The 7,500-nt window shown below is 60.7% G+C and overlaps 1 non-coding gene across 1 annotated transcript; it reads left to right on the forward strand.

Moving 5' to 3' along the window:
• Positions 1–7,049: 7,049 nt before the first annotated feature.
• On the forward strand, positions 7,050–7,207 carry LOC132942225 (5.8S ribosomal RNA). Its single transcript, XR_009664242.1, has one exon. It is a non-coding gene; the product is annotated as a 5.8S ribosomal RNA (ribosomal RNA).
• The last annotated feature ends 293 nt before the right edge of the window (positions 7,208–7,500 follow it).

Genomic DNA, 7,500 nt, shown 5'->3' on the forward strand with positions numbered 1-7,500 from the left:
GGTGGACTAACGTAAAATATTAATACGGCAAGTGGATGTGGTTTACCGGTATTATTCGGTGCGGGCATTCGGCGAGCACGTCCCGCGGACTCGGAGTGCCGTACGCGGAAATATTTTTCATCGACGGGCGAGGCGCGGAGTCGCCCTTGGTGCGCGGCGGCGTCCCCGTGACCGGATCCGTGGACACTGTGCCCTTCATCGATTGCCGATTTTTGTCTGGTCGGCGTTCGACGGGTGCGAGGTGGACTAACGTAAAATATTAATACGGCAAGTGGATGTGGTTTACCGGTATTATTCGGTGCGGGCATTCGGCGAGCACGTCCCGCGGACTCGGAGTGCCGTACGCGGAAATATTTTTCATCGACGGGCGAGGCGCGGAGTCGCCCTTGGTGCGCGGCGGCGTCCCCGTGACCGGATCCGTGGACACTGTGCCCTTCATCGATTGCCGATTTTTGTCTGGTCGGCGTTCGACGGGTGCGAGGTGGACTAACGTAAAGAATTATTACGTCCCGCGGACTCGGAGTGCCGTACGCGGAAATATTTTTCATCGACGGGCGAGGCGCGGAGTCGCCCTTGGTGCGCGGCGGCGTCCCCGTGACCGGATCCGTGGACACTGTGCCCTTCATCGATTGCCGATTTTTGTCTGGTCGGCGTTCGACGGGTGCGAGGTGGACTAACGTAAAGAATTATTACGTCCCGCGGACTCGGTGTGCCGAACGCGGAAAAATTTTTCTTCGACGGGCGAGGCGCGGAGTCGCCCTTGGTGCGCGGCGGCGTCCCCGTGACCGGATCCGTGGACACTGTGCCCTTCATCGATTGCCGATTTTTGTCTGGTCGGCGTTCGACGGGTGCGAGGTGGACTAACGTAAAATATTAATACGGCAAGTGGATGTGGTTTACCGGTATTATTCGGTGCGGGCATTCGGCGAGCACGTCCCGCGGACTCGGAGTGCCGTACGCGGAAATATTTTTCATCGACGGGCGAGGCGCGGAGTCGCCCTTGGTGCGCGGCGGCGTCCCCGTGACCGGATCCGTGGACACTGTGCCCTTCATCGATTGCCGATTTTTGTCTGGTCGGCGTTCGACGGGTGCGAGGTGGACTAACGTAAAGAATTATTACGTCCCGCGGACTCGGAGTGCCGTACGCGGAAATATTTTTCATCGACGGGCGAGGCGCGGAGTCGCCCTTGGTGCGCGGCGGCGTCCCCGTGACCGGATCCGTGGACACTGTGCCCTTCATCGATTGCCGATTTTTGTCTGGTCGGCGTTCGACGGGTGCGAGGTGGACTAACGTAAAGAATTATTACGTCCCGCGGACTCGGTGTGCCGAACGCGGAAAAATTTTTCATCGACGGGCGAGGCGCGGAGTCGCCCTTGGTGCGCGGCGGCGTCCCCGTGACCGGATCCGTGGACACTGTGCCCTTCATCGATTGCCGATTTTTGTCTGGTCGGCGTTCGACGGGTGCGAGGTGGACTAACGTAAAATATTAATACGGCAAGTGGATGTGGTTTACCGGTATTATTCGGTGCGGGCATTCGGCGAGCACGTCCCGCGGACTCGGAGTGCCGTACGCGGAAATATTTTTCATCGACGGGCGAGGCGCGGAGTCGCCCTTGGTGCGCGGCGGCGTCCCCGTGACCGGATCCGTGGACACTGTGCCCTTCATCGATTGCCGATTTTTGTCTGGTCGGCGTTCGACGGGTGCGAGGTGGACTAACGTAAAGAATTATTACGTCCCGCGGACTCGGAGTGCCGTACGCGGAAATATTTTTCATCGACGGGCGAGGCGCGGAGTCGCCCTTGGTGCGCGGCGGCGTCCCCGTGACCGGATCCGTGGACACTGTGCCCTTCATCGATTGCCGATTTTTGTCTGGTCGGCGTTCGACGGGTGCGAGGTGGACTAACGTAAAGAATTATTACGTCCCGCGGACTCGGTGTGCCGAACGCGGAAAAATTTTTCTTCGACGGGCGAGGCGCGGAGTCGCCCTTGGTGCGCGGCGGCGTCCCCGTGACCGGATCCGTGGACACTGTGCCCTTCATCGATTGCCGATTTTTGTCTGGTCGGCGTTCGACGGGTGCGAGGTGGACTAACGTAAAATATTAATACGGCAAGTGGATGTGGTTTACCGGTATTATTCGGTGCGGGCATTCGGCGAGCACGTCCCGCGGACTCGGAGTGCCGTACGCGGAAATATTTTTCATCGACGGGCGAGGCGCGGAGTCGCCCTTGGTGCGCGGCGGCGTCCCCGTGACCGGATCCGTGGACACTGTGCCCTTCATCGATTGCCGATTTTTGTCTGGTCGGCGTTCGACGGGTGCGAGGTGGACTAACGTAAAGAATTATTACGTCCCGCGGACTCGGAGTGCCGTACGCGGAAATATTTTTCATCGACGGGCGAGGCGCGGAGTCGCCCTTGGTGCGCGGCGGCGTCCCCGTGACCGGATCCGAACCACCGCGTGTGAAAATTCGATTTTTTTTTTTCACTCGACGTTCGCGGTTATTCGGCGGTCCCGGGGTGGTGCACATGACGGCAGCCCCGGCGATGTCCGTCGACACGATTTCGAATTCAACTTTTCGAACGTAGTTTTTCCGTGTGCAATAACTCGTTAACCGTTGGTTCGATCTCGACGTACCCGAGACGTGTTCACGTCGTACGTTCCGAGTACTATAGGACACCGGTGTCCGCGACATTTAAATCGGTAATCCTTTATCCGCGGCCGTACCGCTACGCACGGAGATAGACCGATATTTGATTTTCGCTTAACCGCTACGCACTGTGATTGACTGTATTCCGACGGCGGGGTCTCGGTCAACCGTTTTCACGGTTTGCCGGTGACATCGACCGTACCGTTCATCACGGGCAGACCGCAGAGTCGTTGTCCAGGGATATCCCCCTTTGCCGAAAACCTTTACCGCGTAGAATTTCTGCGCTGACCGCGACGTTACAGGGGTGATTACCGTCGCCGAGCTGCGCGCCCGCCGTACCGTCCCGTCGCACGGACCACCGTGTGTGAAAATTCGATTTTTTTTTTTCACTCGACGTCCTCGGTTATTCGTCGGTGCCGGGGTGGTGCACATGACGGCAGCCCCGGCGATGTCCGTCGACACGATTTCGAATTCAACTTTTCGAACGTAGTTTTTCCGTGTGCAATAACTCGTTAACCGTTGGTTCGATCTCGACGTACCCGAGACGTGTTCACGTCGTACGTTCCGAGTACTATAGGACACCGGTGTCCGCGACAATTAAATCGGTAATCCTTTATCCGCGGCCGTACCGCTACGCACGGATTTTGTGATTTTCGCCTAACCGCTACGCACGGTGATTGACGGATTTTCGATTCTCGCCTAACCGCTACGCACGGTGATGGCGAAGTTCCTTCGACCCGGGTGTACCACTACGCGTGAACACCCCCGTCGCACATTGTGAAACTCGAGATTTTGTAAATTTGTGAGCGACTCGGTCGTCGGCGTTCCGCCGGCGTCCGATCGCCAATCACGTACGACAGCAAAGCCACGGGCGACGCCGAAGCCGACGCGTCCATCGCCGCGCACCGGTCTGCCCCAGTCTTCGGAATGGTCAGCAATCCGGTGCCCTTCGATGGTATCCGTCCAAGTTTCGGCGACCGACCCATCTCGCACGCCGAGTGGCAAAACTCAACCGGCGTCGCAGGCCCGCCTTCCGGTGGGCCTCCGACGCGCAAATCGTTTTTTTCAAAAATCGATGACGACTCCCGTTACCGTTCCGCAAGTTACGAGCTCTCGACGCCAAAACATTCCCGCCGCGGCCGGCCATCGTCGCCGTGCCCGGCGGTCGCCGGGGCGAAGCCCCGGGACGACGGACTTCGCGTCGCGTCCCGGCTTCCCCCACGATCTCGGCTGGGGGCCGTTATAAACCTGGCGAGAGGCGCTAGCGCGGTAATTCTCCGTCCGCTGAAAACGGACGGCGTACGCGCTAACCCCGACTCTCGTCAACGCACGGGTCACGTCGCGTCGGGCGAGCGCTCGCTCTCCGCGTGTGTTCGGTCTTCCGCACGCGACCGCCGCCGCAGTCGCCCCGCGTTCTGCGGGTGCTCAGTGCGGCGCTCGCGTCGACCGAAGCGCGCGGTTTACGGGCGCCCGTCCGCGCACGTATCCCACTCGAACCGCGGTCGGTCGTGCGCCGTGACCGTATACCGGTCACGGTCGTTTCGACCTTCCTCGGCGTCGGCTTGCCCACGGGCGGACCGGCGCTCGGACGCACGCGTCCCGAGACGAGTGTCCGCGTCGTCGTCGCCCCTTGGTCGGCGTCGCCGCGGGGATCCGTCACGGGACGCAGTTGTTGTAAAACCGAGATCCCTGGTTGATCCTGCCAGTAGTCATATGCTTGTCTCAAAGATTAAGCCATGCATGTCTCAGTGCAAGCCGCATTAAGGTGAAACCGCGAAAGGCTCATTAAATCAGTTGTGGTTCCTTAGATCGTACCCAAGTTACTTGGATAACTGTGGTAATTCTAGAGCTAATACATGCCGACAGAGTTCCGACCGTCGCGGCGCCCTCGGGCGTCGCTCGCGGGAGGAACGCTTTTATTAGATCAAAACCGGCCCGTCGCGGCGCGCTTCGTGCGCGTCCCGATCGCGGCCCGCGCAAAGACCTGGTGACTCTGAATAACTTCGAGCTGATCGCACGGTCTCCGTACCGGCGACGCATCTTTCAAATGTCTGCCTTATCAACTGTCGACGGTAGGTTCCATGCCTACCGTGGTGGTAACGGGTAACGGGGAATCAGGGTTCGATTCCGGAGAGGGAGCCTGAGAAACGGCTACCACATCCAAGGAAGGCAGCAGGCGCGCAAATTACCCACTCCCGGAACGGGGAGGTAGTGACGAAAAATAACGATACGGGACTCATCCGAGGCCCCGTAATCGGAATGAGAACACTTTAAAACCTTTAAACGAGGATCAATTGGAGGGCAAGTCTGGTGCCAGCAGCCGCGGTAATTCCAGCTCCAATAGCGTATATTAAAGTTGTTGCGGTTAAAAAGCTCGTAGTCGGATCTGTGTCTGGGCGGTGCCGGACCACCCTGGCGGTCCGTCGTGTCGCGGCCGGCCGTGTCGCGGGACCACGTGTCCCGTCGGCGCGGTCGTCGTCGCGCTCGTCAGCCGTCTCGGGGTGTTAGTTACCGGCACGTCGGCCGGACGTATTGTCGGCAGGCGGACACGTGTCTCGGGCTTCCGGCGCGCCGCGCGGCCACGCGTCGCGCGGCCGTCGGGGTTCGACGACGGCGGCCGCCTACTCCAATCTTGCTGCGCGGTGATCTTCACCGATTGCCGTCGGCGGGCCGACACGTTTACTTTGAACAAATTAGAGTGCTCAAAGCAGGCTCAAATCTGGCGGGGCGGCTTCACGGCCGTCTCGTCAAAAGGCCCTGAATACTGGTCGCATGGAATAATGGAACAAGACCTCGGTCCCGCGCATCTCCGCCCTTCGCGGGCGCGCGAAATCGCCCTCCGGGGCGTTTCCGTGCGCGGGCCGCCGGGCCGCGGGCGCCAGTCGCCCGCGCGTCCCGCCGGGCCGGTTTTCGGGACCGGAGGTAATGATCAACAGAGACGGGCGGGGGCATTCGTACCGAGACGTTAGAGGTGAAATTCTTGGATCGTCTCGAGACGAACTGACGCGAAAGCATTTGCCAAGTACGTTCTCGTATGATCAAGAACGAAAGTTAGAGGTTCGAAGGCGATCAGATACCGCCCTAGTTCTAACTGTAAACGATGCCAGCTAGCGATCCGCCGGCGTTTCATTAACGACCCGGCGGGCAGCTTCCGGGAAACCGAAGCTTTTCGGTTCCGGGGGAAGTATGATTGCAAAGTTGAAACTTAAAGGAATTGACGGAAGGGCACCACCAGGAGTGGAGCCTGCGGCTTAATTTGACTCAACACGGGAAACCTCACCAGGCCCGGACACCGGAAAGATTGACAGATTGAGAGCTCTTTCTTGATTCGGTGGGTGGTGGTGCATGGCCGTTCTTAGTTGGTGGAGCGATCTGTCTGGTTAATTCCGATAACGAACGAGACTCTGTCCTGCTAACTAGGCGGGTAACCCCGGGTCGGCGTGTGCGCGGCGCGGGCGGTTTCGGCCGTCCGTGTTCGCGTACCCGTCGGCTCGGCCCGGTATCCCCGAACGCGTTCGCCCGTCGTCCACGGCGGTCGTCGAGCGCGGCCGCGCCATCCGCGTCCCGGCGTGCGGCGGGCGTGTGTCGGCCGGGGGGCAACCTCCGGTCGGCGCGCGTCCGTCGTGCGTCGGGCTCCGTGGTGAAGCGCGCCGTGTTCGCGGCCGTCGCCGGCGGATCACGATACGTTACTAGGGCTACCGCCGGCTCCCAGGAGCTTAAACTCTTCTTAGAGGGACAGGCGGCGGACGAAAATAGCCGCACGAGACTGAGCGATAACAGGTCTGTGATGCCCTTAGATGTTCTGGGCCGCACGCGCGCTACACTGAAGGAATCAGCGTGTGTTAACATTCCTGGGCCGACAGGCTTCCGGGTAACCCGCTGAACCTCCTTCGTGCTTAGGGATCGTGGCTTGCAATTTTTCCACGTGAACGAGGAATTCCCAGTAAGCGCGAGTCATCAGCTCGCGTTGATTACGTCCCTGCCCTTTGTACACACCGCCCGTCGCTACTACCGATTGAACGGTCGCATTGAGGTCTTCGGAGTGGACGCGCGTTATTCGGCCCCCTCGGGGGCTGGGTCGTCGCGCGATCGCGAAGATGACCGAAATCGGCCGTTTAGAGGAAGTAAAAGTCGTAACAAGGTTTCCGTAGGTGAACCTGCGGAAGGATCATTAGAGACGGGCCCGCGGTACCGGCAGCACTTGCCGGTCTCGCGCGCGCGCCTAATCCGACCCCGTGGCCGCGTGCGCTCGCGACTAGCTCGCCGACCGCCCGCGCGCCGCGACCCCCGACCGAGCGTCGACCGAAAGATGGTTAACGTCGAAAGACCATACGGGCCCCGCCGTGCGTCCGCGCACGGCGCGTGGCCGGTAGAAGTTTCGTCGACAAAAAAAAAACACCCGACCCCGAACAGCGGATCACTTGGCTCGTGGATCGATGAAGACCGCAGCTATCTGCGCGTCGTCGTGTAATCCGCAGGTTATACGAACATCGACCAGTCGAACGCACATTGCGGCCTCGGTGACCCGCGGGTCCCGGGCCACGCCTGTCTGAGGGTCGTATACCGGATACTCGGCCAGACCGATGCGCCGCCGGCAGGCGTCCGACGGCGGCGGCAGTCCTCCCGGGGACTGTCCGCCCGCCCGTCGGCCGCTCCGGTGGTGCGAGATTGGCGGTTCGACCGTGGAAAACCGCGCTCGCGCGGCCGCCTCCGGTCGTCCGCCCAAGTTGTGACGGCAAACAGTCACGGGTTCTCGCGTCGTCAAACGGCACGTCCCCGTCCGCCCGCCGCGCGAGAGCGCGGCCGGGTCGGCTGAGAGTCCACGGACCTCTCCGGCTTCCGAGACGCGGAC

Source organism: Metopolophium dirhodum, chromosome 3 (assembly GCF_019925205.1).
Source record: "Metopolophium dirhodum isolate CAU chromosome 3, ASM1992520v1, whole genome shotgun sequence".
NCBI lineage: Eukaryota > Metazoa > Arthropoda > Insecta > Hemiptera > Aphididae > Metopolophium > Metopolophium dirhodum.